The following is a 16,407-nucleotide window of genomic DNA, read 5'->3' on the forward strand; positions in this document are numbered from 1 at the left end:
TACATGGTTCCGATGGTCCACTCTCAATCCAGCTTATACGTTTTTCGTAACCAGGGTTGTTCTTTGATTTAGCGTAGTATCGCCCAACCGTGATAACGTCACCTGGACAAGGCTGCGGTGATAACGGCAAATACTCCTTCATCCGCAGTGTACAAATGGCACCGTTGTGGCAACGCGGCTTATATACGTACTTGAGTCGGTTGTCGACCTTCAAGTAATACGAATATGTCTGCATGGTTTTCGTCCAAGCTCCCATGTCATCGTAAAATATGCGACGAATCTTGGCAGCCTTCCGTAGTATGTTCGTTGTGAAATCTATCATAATGTAACAATTGTCTTTCCGTCCTGAGGGCATCTTCGAAAGAGCATTTTTGCAATCCATAATTTTGTTAACTGCCTCCTCCGTACTCAAAAACTCGTTAAATGGCAGTTTTGTGATATTTGTTAATGTCTTGTTAGGTTTAACTGATTCGGGTTTGTCTCCGTCAGCAACTTCTCTCATTTCAGTATTCATCTGTTCACCATTCGTTTGGTCCATAGGCGAATCTTCACTCGGAATGGTGATGTCTGGCAGCGAATGCTTCTGTTCATTAGCAATTACATCGCCATGTTCGTTCCTATGAGATGTTTTGGAGTTGTCTGGTTCGCGTATAATCGGTTTGTCAATGTCGCTTTCCTGATCCTCCAATTTCAGTTTTGATTCGCATACAAGACCTGGATCACTTGAAGTTAGATCGCTGGTTTTGATCATTGGCACGAAGTGATTCGGTCGAAATGGATAACTTGTCGTAGGCACAGTCGTTTGTGTCCACATGAGAGTCGCGACAGGTCTGGCAGATTTCGATACACCGCGGCCGCAACATTTGCGTGAGAACGGTTCTGTCAAATATTCGTTTTCCGATGTTGGCGGATAATATGAGCGAATCGCGGAGCCAAGGGCTGCACTCAACGCGTAAATATGCATCATCTCGGACCATTGCCCCGGAATGCATGCTTTTTGTACCAGAAGGGCATAAGATGATGACACAACTCGAATGTCATCTATGAGGTCTACGAATCCCTCTGCGTCTTCGTCATAATATTTTGGATTCTCAATAATTTCGAGCGCAGTCAGGAGCCTCAAGCGCAAGTGGTGTTTCGCAGTACCGTATAGGGCCAGCGACACTGCGCGATAAAAACAATTCCCATCGCCATCAACGCGCAAAACCGTGTGATCCGTGCTGATAATATAATGAAACTGCTTCAAAATCGTCAATGAAACATCATCCACCAGTGCAGCCTCATTTGGCATGCTCCGATCAGGCTCGGGTACATTATACAAACGAAGTATTCGTTTTATAGCTGTACAATGTCCCGGATGGGCTCGAATGTGTTCCAATGTCCATCGATAATTGAATCCGCCTTCGAAGAATATACACGAGTGGCATATGAAAATCTGGCTTTTCCACTTGAAGTTACCGATCTTCGCACAAGAACAGTGAGAGTATCTGTTGCATTCGTAGCATTCGACGAACTCATCGGACTTTGAAAAATCCAGTCCGCACACAGTACAAGGATAAGTCATAATCCAAGACGAACATGCAGCGTTGTTGCAAAAAAATACAATAATGTTTGCTATCCTCCCCACTATTGACCTATTATACCTCAAATGATGACACCTGTCTGCTTGCTTCGATTACTGCCGCACGGGGGTAAGTTGCAAATTTTGCACAAATCTGAAGCGAGGGGACATTGCAATGAGGTGCTTTGATAACTACATGTTAACTCTCTGGTGACGTTGCGATTCTAGCTCAAGTACACGTAAGAATGTATCTATATGTGAATTGCAAAATCAGCGTAAGAGACAGCCAGTCACACACACCAGTCAATGGTCACACTAACGCTTATTCGGTTTGTACGACGAGTCCATGCCTACATAAACCCAAAACACGTATGGGTAGGAATACTGGTGTCGACCTCAGCCTGACTCGAATTCACAACCTATTCATTTTGCAGCGGTGGCGTTGTGAATATATTCAGCGAAAATTTGAAATTATGCTTAAAATAACTGTAGTCTAAAGAAAACGATCAATAATCTAAATTATAATCCGTCGGTCTCGATGTGATGTTCATTTGTAAAAATATAATTTCTGTCATGCCGACGACCAATATCCACGCGAACTCGGTTTACCAGACGTATCGCGTGCCGACAAGGGTTAATCCAGTTTTGTACGATGCGTTGATTGATCGCAGACATACTGGCGCCTGTGAGACATTGCGGGTTTTCAAAACCTCATTGCCTTCCTAATTACCACCAAGAAATGAAGCGTCGTCGATGTTCAAGTTTATAAATTCATATGGCAATCAGAACAGTCCCCAGCATTCTCTTATTAGGCGTGCTGGCACTTAGTTACCGCATGGTTTTAAGTATATTACAAGTAGGCAAAGCCTACTCGCGGACACCGAATAGGTAAAATAGCTTCGTCAGAGATCACCTCCGTGTGTCTATCGAACATCGGTGCTGTCAAATCTTCCGGTAGTTTACAGTGTGCTGCTAGCCGAAAAAGGTCGATAATGCTTGGGTGCCGCTGACTATTTTACATTTACAGAGGGTGCCGCGAGGTTGAAGATTTTGGCAACCACTGGTCTATGTAAATCTTGAATGCCATTATTGCAATCATGATTTAAAAATCATAAGTTTCATAAGTTTTCATAAGTTTTCATAAGTTTTCATAAGTTTCATAAGTTTTCATAAGTTTCATAAGTTTCATAAGTTTTCATAAGTTTTCATAAGTTTCATAAGTTTCATAAGTTTTCATAAGTTTTCATAAGTTTTCATAAGTTTTCATAAGTTTCATAAGTTTCATAAGTTTTCATAAGTTTCATAAGTTTTCATAAGTTTCATAAGTTTCATAAGTTTTCATAAGTTTCATAAGTTTCATAAGTTTTCATAAGTTTTCATAAGTTTCATAAGTTTCATAAGTTTTCATAAGTTTTCATAAGTTTCATAAGTTTCCATAATTTTCATAAGTTTCCTAGCACAAAATAAAGGCACCCATCAAAAGCAACCGCTGCCAAGCTGTGGCAACTTATACCGCTGATACAGCTGTGTTACAGATGTGCTACTTCTGATTGCGGGAGCATATGATGATATCCAACATTGTGTATTTCACGCCATATTAGGATAGGAATACGAGAGAGAGAGAGAGATGATATTCTTTCTCGCCTGCACCATCGAGATGCTTTGGCGACGGAGTTGCGATACGGCCCCATGAGGTCATCTAGTCTGCGCCCCCGTTTTTTTCTCCTCCATGCAATCTGTGATTGCTGTGATCACGAGTCTATAAAAGCGCCCGTTTAGCTGACTCAAAGAGGAGATTCATGTACTGTAAACCTCCATGCAAACGTTTTGAACAAACTGTGTATGGACAATATATCGTACGAATAACTATCACAACAGTGAACCGGGAGCAGTCTCTGAGTTAAGTACCAGACAGCTCACAACCTAATATTGGATAGCTACTTTTTGAGTTATACTTCACAGAGACATATTCCGCATTTTCCGATAGTATATCTGTAGCGGTCGCTGCAACGACTTGTTGCAAGACACGCTGGTATAATGCTTGATTGGAGTCGACGCTACAACTACAGTTCCCGTTGTACGCACTAGTTGACTGACTAATGACCGCTCTGAGTACTCTCGCAATCCTGATCACACACGCAGATCCAAGGAGCTTTCTTTACTAGCACAGAACAGCCAAATAGTAGTAATTAGTGGTCAGAAACTTGTAGATTTACCAGGTTCAAATCATACTGCAACATATTAACGAATATAGAAAGAACAAAGTTAGATGTATCTAATTGTATGTGTACGACTCTGCGACTGACTCGCGAACACGCGCGCTACGGCGCTACACTGGTATTCTCTCAAAGCACGTGGCTTGTGCTTCGCAGATTACTTTATCAATAAGAGATTAAGGTCGTGGGAAAGAGGGAAGATTACTGGCACCCTGCTGGGACGGATCTTACATTCCCCCCTTTAAGGACATTTTTGTGCAACACAAAATGTCTTAACAACTATTTTCGTAAACAATGTGGCTCCACGTCGGGGTATCGGACTTTTACAAACATTACATCGAACACAAAAGGAGAAATAGACCCTAACAGGCAACAGGTAACAAACAAAAACAGATGCTAATCACATACAACATATAGCGATTGTACAAAACAGACAGGGATAATATGAGACCAAATCACAAATTATACTATCATCAATCACCCACAGTTTTATACTCGGACACTTCAATACTACAGCGGAAGCAGAGCACGGATGCAGGCTAGTTAAATGTAACTTTTCACATTTCACACAAACTACGCGTTTTGGACAATTTTACCATGGTGCGTTCTAGTATATCTTTCCCCACATCCGTAACATAAAAACTTGTCACGCATAAACGATATTCGTTCAGGATACGGTAAATTATCAAAATCCACACAATCTGGGATATGGTGGTCATTTTTTCCACAAAACAGGCAATTGTATTCGCCTGACATAACATTAGTTCCAAATGAAACACATGGCCTATCACGGCCATACTTTTGAGCAGATTCCGTGATATTACTATTTCGGTTTTCGTTCAACATTCTGAATTCTGGCATATTTCGACGTTCAGACTGATCTCTCACAAATGACACAAAGTACTCAAATGGAGGGTAGCAATTTACATCATTTATCTGTGCCTTGTACTTTGACACTTTACAACGCCACTTATCAATAAGTGACGGAGGTAACTTCTTCACAACGTAAACATGATTTGACGAGTAATCAAGAGTGCCTAACTCTGGCACAAACACTTTGTACACAAAAACTTGCTCCAAGAAATCAGAGAATTCTTGCAGCCCAAGTCTATCATGTTCCTTTATATGACGCCAACCTTTCAATTTATCTATAAAGGCCTGCCCAACAACGACAGGGCTTCCATATCTACTTCGCAAGTCACTTATTGCTTTTCGATAGGATTCCTCAGAACCACGCAGAAAATAACATTTCACAACTTTCAGCGGGCCCGGACCAAGATGTTGTTTCAACAAATTCATCTTTTCATGAACACAATACACTCTATCTTCAACTAACGCTTTAAACGAATTTTCCCATTCCATATAATTAGTTTCATCGCCATCAAAAACCCAAACTTTTATATCAGGTATTCGCGTCAACGGTTTCATGTTGTATTGACGATCAATTGGTATATCGATAGATTGATTAACGGGCATCTTTACAAACGTGTTTCGGCCGGTTTCTTCCGGTTCAACATGTCGGACATTGTTCATTTGCACAGGAGTTTTATCAATAACTGGGCCGTAGGATACGGGTTCACTAGATTTGACATTACATTGCCTTACTTCAGGACACACATGTGAGTTACTACTAATAAAGTTTTGTACCTTGGCTTCCGAATTCAAGACGGGAACCCAACTTCGTATTTCTGTAAAACTTGCTTCATCACGAACGACATCTTCGTCGTCATCAAGGTCAAAGGGGTTTTCTTCCCTTTCAATTTGCTTGCAAACTTTGATCATGGCTAGTTTTTCAGCTAGCTCAGTCTCCAGAGACAATTGCTTCAACTTTGCTTCGTTTTCCATTTTCAATCGTTCCATTTCTGCTTTGCATTTAGTTTCCTTTTCGAAAGCCTCTCTTTTTGCTTCCGTTTCTCGCTTCGTAAATTCAAGTCTGGTTTTCAGAGCAGCCGCTTCTTTTTGATGATCATAAAATTGCTGTTTGTGACTGGTGCGACTGTTTCGCGTATGACGACTCGATCTCGAGCCGGCTCCAGATCTCGCGCGGCTACAGACAGATCCATTTTCAGATGGAAGCTTCATAAAATCTATAACGTTTTGTCTGACTTTCTCAATTTTCATTTCAACCAACCTCAGACTTTTGGTGAAGTCCTTTGTTTCCGTATTTTCGGCGTACTTGGAAGTAATTTCTCCGGTAATTTTCCGCAATTCGTCTCTGTAGTAAGAAACACCTTTCATAGCTTCCCTTACTTCTTCTTTATTTGCTGATTGCGTTATAATATCCACAACCACTTCGATGCGACTTTTAACATCTCTTTCTGTTTCACGGAACTGACGTTCAAGTTCAACCAATCTCTGATCGAATCCATGGAAAGTGCCGTCACTACTGGTTGGAACATCAGAACCCACTGACTTGCTCTTCCCGGGGATCTGGTCCACAATTTCTTTCTTGACACTTCCACGTCCGTCTTCAACACTCTCTGAACTTGGTGGAACTGGGCAGCCAGCACTCTCTGACGTTGCCACAGTTTTACTTTGTACGGCTGAGCAGTCAGCTATCTCTGACGTTGCTGCAGCTTCCATTACTTTCAACTTCTCCGACTTTCAACTTTGTAACTGGTAAAGTTTCTGACTGTAGCGGTCGCTGCAACGACTTGTTGCAAGACACGCTGGTATAATGCTTGATTGGAGTCGACGCTACAGCTACAGTTCCCGTTGTACGCACTAGTTGACTGACTAATGACCGCTCTGAGTACTCTCGCAATCCTGATCACACACGCAGATCCAAGGAGCTTTCTTTACTAGCACAGAACAGCCAAATAGTAGTAATTAGTGGTCAGAAACTTGTAGATTTACCAGGTTCAAATCATACTGCAACATATTAACGAATATAGAAAGAACAAAGTTAGATGTATCTAATTGTTTGTGTACGACTCTGCGACTGACTCGCGAACACGCGCGCTACGGCGCTACACTGGTATTCTCTCAAAGCACGTGGCTTGTGCTTCGCAGACTACTTTAGGTCGTGGGAAAGAGGGAAGATTACTGGCACCCTGCTGGGACGGATCTTACAATATCATAGCCAATTGATGAAACGCGCATCAAAGTTGTTACGACAATATGGCGGGTAAGGTCTGTTACTATCGCACGCTTTACTATTCGCACAAATTAATTATACCCCTTTGGCATCATTTGTTCACAGGTCAGCATTGATTCCGCAATGTGTGTTCAGTTTAGCAGCAGTATGATATCCAACTGCCTGCTGAGATAGTCTCGCAGTCGTGTTGTATTGAAACGGTGTAGACCAGGGGTGGGAAAATTACGGCCCGCGGGGTGCATGGGGCCACGCAACACCATTTTGTGCAGCCCGCGAAAGCCTCAAGAAACGTTGTAAAAAATTGAGAAAATGCGTACAAAAATCAAATTGCTGTGGGTACTTGATTAAACTTTTTCCCAATATATTTCAACATGATAATGATAATGTTATATTCTTACAGGGAATTTTTCGCGCTTCGCGCGTTAAGAAGAAGCAAGCACTAAAAGGATACCCAATGTATATGATAAGTAGGGGCAAACAGCGTATATTGCAGAAGTTCGGTTTATCACCTTATGAGGGGGGCCAAAACCAATGTTCTCGGGGGTCTGACGAAGTGCCGTTACGGTCCTGATGCTTATCATTGTATTTTTTTATTCTATTGATGGCGCGATAGCCCGACCTCGAGACCCATGAATTTTGCAAGGTTTCAATTGCTCACAGAAAGTGAAGGCAAATGACTTAATTCGGACAGCGAGTGTGATTTTAGATTGGCAACGCGAGCAAATTCATTTATTTTAGTGCTAGACTTGAAAAACCCGATTCGCGAGTGCGTTATATAGGCCAGTGGTTCTCAACCGCCGGTCCGCGACGACATTTTTGCCGGTCCGTGAGGTAAATTAGGATTTTATACCTTAATTTCAAGATGCAATGTGTTAAAGGCTTTATCACTCATCAAATTGTAAACTCATTCAGAACTGCGTGAGGTAACATTAGGGATCGAAACATGTTCGATTTGACTTGAAGTTCGAGATCGCTGGTGACGACATATACGAGCGGAATCGTTAAACCGCTTAGTTTGCACGATCATTCGTTTTCGATTCATTCATTTTGTGGATGACTAGGTATCGATGCTGCCTGCTATTTTACTCTCGGCATAGCAATTTTACCTGACTCAGCAGACACACTACCGTAACATCACATGAATACCATCATGAACATATTTAATTACGAAAAATCCCTCGAAATGTCACTCTCTAGTGCAGGGGTGGCCAACCTGCGGCCGTTGCAGAAAATTTGTGAGGCCGTCGACACGTATTTCAATGAGAACGTGTTGGCGGCCGTCGACAAGAAAATTGAATTTAAAAATTGACTCCCGATTAAACCCGCGATTCAATGCGATTTCATTTTTCGATTTTAATATCATAGCCCCCCCCTTTGCAATCGGAGCCCCACAGTACAGATGTGAATATTAGAGGAAAATGGTGCGCCCTAAAAACTGGGAATCGTGTGCTCCTGACGAAAGAAATTTGTTTCTGTTGCGTTTGGGCGATTTCAATATCTTTTCACTTTGACCGACAATCCTGATGGGAGGTCAAGTAAAGTAATAACAGCAAAGAAGTGACTGTAACAGCAATAGGCCTACCAGAAAATGCATCATCATTTATAATTTGCCCTACATTTTTGAAAACACTCTCTCCATCAACTCTACTGTTGAATCTGATTACATAAGCTGAAAACGGATAAATGTTTGATAGTAATATCTAATATGTAGAACTGCTAATATTAGACGAAATGCATTCGTGGATCTGAAAAATATTTCGCGCTTCGCGCGACCAAAGCCGTATAGTACGTATAGTAAGGCCGATATGAAAAACTAGATTAATCCGGAGTTCAACGGAAATGGACATGAACACTGCATGGTGGGCAGTTAACATGAGTATTTGGCGTCCATGCAGTTACCTCACTACGGATATGCCCAGGTATGGGCCGTAGGCTAGATAAGAAATATAAATGCGGCCGCCAATAGCAAAAAGGTTGTCCATCCCTGCTCTAGTACAATACTTGCAAAAAACGGTTGCATACCTTACATTTCGGGTTTATTTCAATTTTGGAAGGTCCGCCGGTTCGCCAAATATTTTTTGAAATTTTAACGGTCCGTGAGGTCAAAAAGGTTGAGAACCACTAATATAGGCCATATCTCTGTATGTGAAGAAGTATTTATATTTATAATATTTATATATTGTAGAGGCGTAATGATAGTCATGATGCTGTCAGCATTGTGTGTCCTGGAGTTGAACTAAAAGTATAATCAGCATAGCATATATCTATGAACAGATCACTGCTCATAGACTCAATTTTACATCCATTTTCAAGAATCGGTACCACCGACTTTCATATCTAATTTTGACCATGGGGACAACCAGCTTATAAATTCTCGTCAATGTTTCTAACGCGTATACGTTATCCTCAAATCAATGTTTGGTTTGTTTTGAATATACAAATACATATATATTATTTCCATGTCGTCGGTCACGATATAATCATACAACAATATTGGATTTGCGCTTAGTGTCGCAATTTTATATTGTGCGGCCCGCAAATGGATTCAAATGCTGAATGCGGCCCGCGAGCTAAAAAGTTTGCCCACCCCTGGTGTAGACTAATAAACGATCGAGATCCTGGGATAAATTGGTAAACAAGTGTAGCGGGGTGGCGAGATAGCGCAGTGGTATAATCCGCGGCTGCAACACCAATGGGTGCGGGTTCGAGTCCGACCGAGGTCGTCTTCCGAATTCCGATACCTAAGTGTTGGAGGTTTACCTAGGCTCCTCCTCGCCACCTCATCCGCGTCAGCGGTGTCTTACAAAAGCCTAAAGGTGGGCCGTGCTATAAGTCGGCAATTACGGAAAATAAGAAGAATATCGGCCTGGTGTAAATGACCTTAGTAGTCGACAAACACCATGAATACCCCAAAACAAAAAGAAAACAAAAAGTGTGGCGGTGTAACCCCTCTTAGGCTTTTATACGAAACAGTATTCACGAAACAGCAGGCTGACAAGACAACACGGCATTGAATGGAGAGTATGGGCCGTCCGGCAAACACACAGCGCGTCTGACAGCAGGTTTTAAAACTAAATGTTTGTCTAGCCGAGCTGCGTAGCCTACATAAGCAACGATTTTCAGTACTCGCTATTATAATATGGACAGACTTGTACACACTACCCATTTAGTTAGTTGAATACCAATACTTTTAGTTTAGTTCTACTTGCGGATTTCGAAAACTTAGTAGTTTTAGTTGTAGGTCTAGTCGTGAATTTGTAAAAATGAGTAGTTTTACTTCTAGTTCCAGTTGCAGATTCTGAAATGTCATTCGTTTTAGTTCCAGTACATATAAATATAATAGTTGCAGAACAACTAGGATACACATCCCTTCATTTGGCTGAAATCGTGATACGGGTGTTTTGTTGTATGATAATTTTGCAGCCATTGCTAAAGAGTTATCAACGCTTACAGTGGCGTAGCCTGCTGGTGGACCATCTTACATATGTTGGCTGACTATCGCTCGAGTATCAAACTAGACAACCTACATAATTATGGGTTATTAGCGTAAATTTGGACCCATTTTGAGTAGCTCTAGTTCCAATTGCGGATTTTGAAAATTGAGTAGTTCCATCTCTAGTTATTCTCGCGTTTTAAAAATTAGTTCTAGTTCTGCATATGGATTATCCAGTAGTTGGTACAAGTCTGAATATGGAGCTACGCAAGAAATGGAGTTACGACTTCATTCAAGTAATTGGAAACAACTCCCGGAAGGAGTGCACCCTAAATTCGAGCTTGTTTAAGGTTTTTGCGAATTCAGTAGTTCGGAATACAATCCATATCCAAGTAGAACTTTAGTTATGCTTCGAATCTAATTTGGAAGAAAATTACTGCTATCATTTTAATTATTACGTAGAATATTTTGGGAACCTGAAAATTTTCTAGTCAGCTTATAGGACGATTTGAGTGCTCGAATCCGTATGCAATAACGACGATACTGATTCTAGTGGAGAAGAGAGAGCCGGTATATTTCAGCAAACTGAAATTATGCGCCACTTGACCCAAAAGGTTTGAGCTGGGCAAGATCGTGGATACATTTCCCTGCATCTAGTGTAGGCCTACCACCTGCAGTATAGCCACAAAGCGCAATGCAATATTTATATGTTCGAAAAGCAACAAATCAAATTCAATGCGCTGTATCTCAGTATTTTTTTCTCTTATGAGATCTATCTTTCAACTTACCATTTCTTTATACTGCTATGACGTCGTAATGGTGCGATCCTTGAGCCAAAGCCTAATATTCGATTCGAAATTGAATCACTTGCAAAATACCGTTTTTTTGCGTCGTATTCAAATGGTTTTTGTCTACTTGCTCATGTAGACATGTTTTTTTTGTACTACTTCCATTTGTCATTGGAGAATATTATTAGTCAAAACCACCTAATTTTAGGACCTTGGTTGTTGTGTAACGTATGATTGCATCAATACTAGTCAGGGGTCACGTTTACCGGAACACGAACTCTCATATCGATCTCGCATTCTGTAACCTGTCCTTTTTATCATCTTCCTTTACATTTAGTGGACATGCCCACTTTTTACATAGCCTTGACCTGGTGTGTGTCCGATTTCAAAGACTAATTGAAGTCGTTTCGACACCTTTCTATCTTTTCATTGTATCGCAGTCTTGTGGTGTTTTGAAATGATGTAATAGATAATAATAAATTGAAACTACATAAATGTAATATGCAAACAAACTGAGCAAGCCGCAATGCCACAACATCGACCTCTACTTTCGAAAATGCCTTCGTTTCATATTGTCAATAATCTGCTTTTGTGCCGATTCAAAGCAGTAACTCCCGAACAACGATACCGAAAGTATGTCATTCCTCGACAAAATCTACCATTACAAACAACTTACTCGAAAACTTTTCATGCGTTACATTTTCTTTTCACGTGTCTTTGACATCGTTATAACTACTTGTACTCCACTCGGAATCAAGCCGTTACACTTCTTCTCGTGTACCAACGTGACTCCTTTGCATCTTAGGTAGCACTCGAAACTAACACTATTATATTTCCTCAGACTTACACCATTGAATAGCAGCGAGATCTGTATTGAACCAAATCAACGATAATGATTTGTGACGATCGAGTTAACATGACAAGACATCACGCAGCATATCTAGTTGCCGAGTCCGGATCAAAGCAGAATTCACCATTCATATACTTTTACTTCCGTGGACGCCCGAATATTCACCATACGAACTGAGCGATCTTTTGGATCTGTCTCCTTCATCATTTTCACTCGGCTACGTTACGTTCCAATCGTCCAAAGCGAGAGTGCACACATGTTGTTTTATAGAGATAAAACCCAACTGTTCGTAAATCGACGAGTCGGAAGTGCGGAAAAAAATACATCAAACCTGGCCGCTCTTCGGTGGCAATCTTCGTGGGTTCGTGGAGCACATAACACTCAGGCTACGATTGATAAGCAATTGGCATTGATCGAGAGCAGGTACCGACTGAATCAATTTAAAATTCTCTCGTATCCCAAACTTCAGTGTTTATGATCACTTCTAAACCATTTGACGGAATACACCGCTGACGGCATGGTTGAACTCATCAAATCCATGTACAGGAAACGTCTGGTGCCTCCGGACATCCCAGAAACACCCGCCGCTTAGGACTAACCGGTCGTCATACGAAAACGTGGCGCGATGTTTTGGTGGAAATACTACTGGTTGTCTTCTATATAGGTATCAGCTCTAACGTTATTTCCGTAGGTGTTGTTATCAGAGCCAGTGTTGCGGTCATAGATAATTGCTTGAGTTGAAATACTCGTGGAGACTATTTTGTCTTGCACGGTCATGTGAAATTCGACGTCATCAATACTGTCAAAAGTTACCTTTATGTCAAACGTATTGTCCATATAGCTAAACGAACACAGTTGTGGGAGCACCAGTTGGACGACAGGGTCAGCATCACATCTCCGGCGTTCGAGGGTTCGATGCTAATAATGGCCGAATCAAAAACTCTTGTCTTGATGCGATCTTCAAAGTTTGACGCTTTGGGGAAGTTAAAATTTCCAGAACTGTCTCCGAGAATCAGCTCGCAATCGTCGTCGTGACTGAACGTAATAGACGAGAAGCGCTAATTTCGATCCCTGGTAGGCCGGATCTCCCCAGCAGATCTGAATCGGCTGTAAATCATTCTCAATTTGTGCCTCATACCGCCCCATTCAGGATAAACCCCTTGTCGATCACAGTGTCGTTTTCGGATGTTGATCGATGCTTCAATTTTGTTCATAAGCTTGGAGCAACGGTGGCGAATGAATAGAGAAAACGGGGGCATAGGTGCTACCGGATTTCGACTTTTGGAGTGTTTGTGATTGCTGCATTCCTCGATGAGAGAATTGAGAGTAACACACCGAGCGATATCATTTTCTGCAATAAACCTTTTGCTAGTTTCTAATTTTTTCACATATTGATCCATGAATAAAAAGTTATCATCTGCATCTGGAAAAGCCTCAACCCAAAGTGTCCTGCGAGGATCCGACAAAACAGACAAATATAAATAATCAGCAGAAAGTCCTCATAGTCTCCGAGGCAACATTACTTGTCATCACATTCTTCCAGTAAGCGTCGAGTGTAATTGCTCTTCTCGTTACGATTCTTTCCAAGAGTAACTTCACTTCGTTGCAAAACTTGACGTGTAGCTGTTTGCTGTCTTTGCGAATGGGCTTCAGGATAGCTTCATGTATTTTGCTGGTCAACACGTGAAGCTTTGGTGAGATCTCACGCAGTGGACGGTATTCGGCAAATCTTATGAGCGCTTTACAAGTAGAGTAACGGGTTTCGTCTGCCGTACGTACCGGCTTCGTGACACCTAACAAAGATAGCAGGGTGTTCAAGCCATCTGCCTGCCGAATGAGTTTCTTTAACTTCACGTTTCTTCTTGTTACATCATGGTGCAGCATGCACTTTGAAAGGTTCACGTCCGGATGCATAATAGTGTTGATAACAAGATACGATATCTCACATATCCTCCACAGTCATATCTTTCAAAATCTGGCAGTAGTCCACATTCCGGACAGCTTGATCGTCCCATACTTTGGAAGACAAGAGAATAGCACCTGAACACAAAATCGACCAAATTACCAGCTATAAATAGTCAATCAAATGGACCAAGTTATCATAATTAAATAAGGGAAAGCAAAAATCGTGATATAGCGAATATATAACGAAACACATTCTCATTAATAGCATATTGCCACAGTGTAAAGACCTGGCTCGCCTGCACAAACCACCAATGTCGTTTCGTTGAAGGTTAACTAAATACTGTTTTTTGAGTGGTTCTAGTTCTAGTTCCGTGTTTTGAAAGAGATTTCTTCTAGGTCTTGTTCTTTAAAAAAAGGAATTAGTTGCGGAACAACTAGAAAGCCAGTAGGGCGATTTTTTTCCACACGTTGAAATTATGTCAAAATTGTAGCGTTAGGTCACAATATGAACTTTCTTTCTCTATTCTTGACAAGATACTTAGTAAGGCATACACTTTCTACCCAATAATGTAGGAAATTATATTTTGTTGTGCTACAAAATTTTCTCATTGTTCCTACCATAATGCGTAATCTAACTACTGGAATTCTTCACATGGGTGGATTTTGTTAAATTGATATTTTTTGATGTAAAAATTTGTCAGTTTTTGAGGCAAAAAAAGTTTTTTTTTTCAGGCCGAACCACTTCGTTAGGACAGACATTTCCAACCAGAAATGAAGTTATAAGTAGTACAATTCTAACATTAGGTGGGAAAACGCCTAATTTGCATACGTTAGGTAAAATTTAAGATTTTTCAAGGTAAAAAATGTCAAATTCTGATTTTTTAGGTGAAAAAAATCGCCTACTAATGACTATCATGCAGTTAACGAGTGCACACACCTAGCACGATACGCTTCCAATTCCCAGGTCATAAAATAATCTCCGGGTATGCTAATAACCTTTTTAAACAAACCTGAAAAGAGGAAGAACCAAGTCACTAATGGCACCAATAATCTATCAAAGGATCATTGGCAGCGTACCAAGAAGCAATCGATACAATAAAGAACTGATTTGAAGTTTGAATATAAAAACTGTGTATGGGAGTGGGATATAGGGGCATATATATTGATGTATATAATTTTTCCGCTGATGAAAATATGCTATGTTTAAAAAATGGATGGGGACTGAGGAATATTAATAAGACAATATGAGAGAAAATCATTTTAATATACTGGCGTTTGTCTCATTCTTGATGAAGTAGCGGTGTGCTTATTAGGACTGTTCAAAAATAACATTTTTTTCAAATGTTACGGCCCACTTAATAAAACTGTTAGATTGCCTGAAAAAAGAACACGCTGCAAACCAATTTTGGCACAATTCCAACCAATAGAAGCATTGCAATATAAGAAAAAGTATTATATTTATTTAATAAAGATCAATATAAAAATATTACTGGCAACCCCATGAAATTGTTAGGTTGCATGAAGAAAAAATGCACAACAAGTTTGGCTTAATTCCAACCAGTAAAAGTTATTAGAGTGCAAAATTTTCGGATTTGTAAAAATAGTATTTATAGTGGAATAGTCTTCAATTATTTACTATGGATATTTCAGATTATTCATGGCTTATAATAGTATTTACAGTGAACAGCTAGTCTGTGTTGCTCGTAAATACTATCACAAGCAATCAATAATTGAGATTTCATGAAGGAATAGATTGCACTTCCTAAATCCTATTTTATATTAACCATACTGCTTCAAAGTACATTTTGCAATAATTTTTGTTTTGTGGAAACGGAACACCACATTGATTTTCAAGTCCCTCCCCCCCTGGCTTTATATCATCAGTAACATTTTCCATCGAGTTTAGAGCAAAAAAGTTGATTTTTTCCAATTCCGTGACTGGACTCGAGTCACGATTTTCTGATGACTCGACTAGAGTCATTTCTCAAAATACGGAAGTGACTCAACTTGAGTCAATTTGTGTGTTGACTCGGCTTGCAATCGAGTCATTGCTCATGACTTGAACCAAGTCCGATGACTTGAGACTCACACCGTCACCTCAAGACCGACATTTCATTTTGAGGAATAGTAAAATAACCACACTATTGGGATTTCGTCTATCGGTACTGGTACTTGAAAATGCGACCAGAAAATGCTAAAAGTGAGGAAAATTAGTATATTATAAATGCGAATCATTCAATATCACCAAACAGAGTTATAAAAGTGGGTTTAACAAGACTTTAACAAGAAACTGAGCAATCAACACAATGACTTGGACTCGACGCTCTGCTCTCTGACTTGGACTCAAACTTGACTCGGTGGTGAATTGATAATGACTCAAATCGAGTCAAAACTATAAAAGTGAGATTGACATGCGACTCGGAGCCTTGTGACTTGGTTAAAACCCAGATAGCCAGTAAAATTTAAGAAATATTTAGGGCTGTTTTTCCACAGCCAAAATTGGATCTCAATTTCCATCAAGCAGCCAGTAAAATCAATAAAATTTCAACAGCCTTAT

At 40.5% G+C, this 16,407-nt stretch overlaps 1 protein-coding gene and 1 long non-coding RNA gene across 2 annotated transcripts in view; both read right to left on the minus strand.

Moving 5' to 3' along the window:
- Positions 1-16,407, minus strand: part of LOC145436426 (protein NLRC5-like) — a 233,178-nt gene that overhangs the window by 89,217 nt on the left and 127,554 nt on the right. The window lies entirely within an intron of this gene.
- On the minus strand, positions 3,705-4,284 carry LOC145436996 (uncharacterized). Its single transcript, XR_013914529.1, has 2 exons — positions 4,084-4,284; positions 3,705-3,903 (listed from the first exon to the last, which is right to left on the minus strand). It is a non-coding gene; the product is annotated as an uncharacterized LOC145436996 (long non-coding RNA).

The sequence above is a fragment of the Botryllus schlosseri genome, chromosome 1 (genome assembly GCF_051294905.1).
Source record: "Botryllus schlosseri isolate E-star chromosome 1, Bs_hap1, whole genome shotgun sequence".
NCBI lineage: Eukaryota > Metazoa > Chordata > Ascidiacea > Stolidobranchia > Styelidae > Botryllus > Botryllus schlosseri.